Genomic DNA, 928 nt, shown 5'->3' on the forward strand with positions numbered 1-928 from the left:
GCTGGAGTTCAAATAAGTTTAGAAAACATTGAAGTGCCCGTGTAACAGATGAGTTCTCGTCCGAAACCCTGATACTCCGAAAGAGATTGTCCAGTTTGTACACGAGGTGCGTCCAGTTTTCGCCGTGACCCTCTCTACTCTTTTGCACATGCTATGCGGGTGAAATGATGATACCATGCCAAGTTCCAACATTTTCAGAGTTCATTTTGTAGTGATTTTCAATTTCACCGTCATTTAGCTCTCTAAACAAATCGGTAAATGAGTGAAAAATAGCAAATGATGTTAGAACGTGTTGGAAATTGATGACGTCGCTTTGAATGATGCATACTGAACGCAAAAATAGGCTGGAGTTCAAATATGTTTAAAAAACATTGAAGTGCCCGTGTAACAGATGAGTTCTCGTCCGAAACCCTGATACTCCGAAAGAGATTGTGCAGTTTGTACATGAGGTGCGTCCAGTTTTCGCCGTGACCCTCTCTACACTTTTGCACATGCTATGCGGGTGAAATGATGACACCATGTCATGTTCCAACATTTTCAGAGTTCATTTTGTAGTGATTTTCAATTTCACGGTCATTTAGCTCTCTAAACAAATCGGTAAATGACTGAAAAACAGCACATGATGTCAGAACGTGTTGGAAATTGATGACGTCGCTTTGAATGATGCATACTGAACGCAAAAATAGGCTGGAGTTCAAATAAGTTTAGAAAACATTGAAGTGCCCGTGTAACAGATGAGTTCTCGTCCGAAACCCTGATACTCCGAAAGAGATTGTCCAGTTTGTACACGAGGTGCGTCCAATTTTCGCCGTGACCCTCTCTACTCTTTTGCACATGCTATGCGGGTGAAATGATGATACCGTGCCAAGTTCCAACATTTTCAGTGTTCATTTTGTAGTGATTTTCAATTTCACCGTCATTTAGCTCT

The sequence above is a fragment of the Triticum aestivum genome, chromosome 2D (genome assembly GCF_018294505.1).
Source record: "Triticum aestivum cultivar Chinese Spring chromosome 2D, IWGSC CS RefSeq v2.1, whole genome shotgun sequence".
Taxonomy (NCBI): Eukaryota; Viridiplantae; Streptophyta; class Magnoliopsida; order Poales; family Poaceae; genus Triticum; species Triticum aestivum.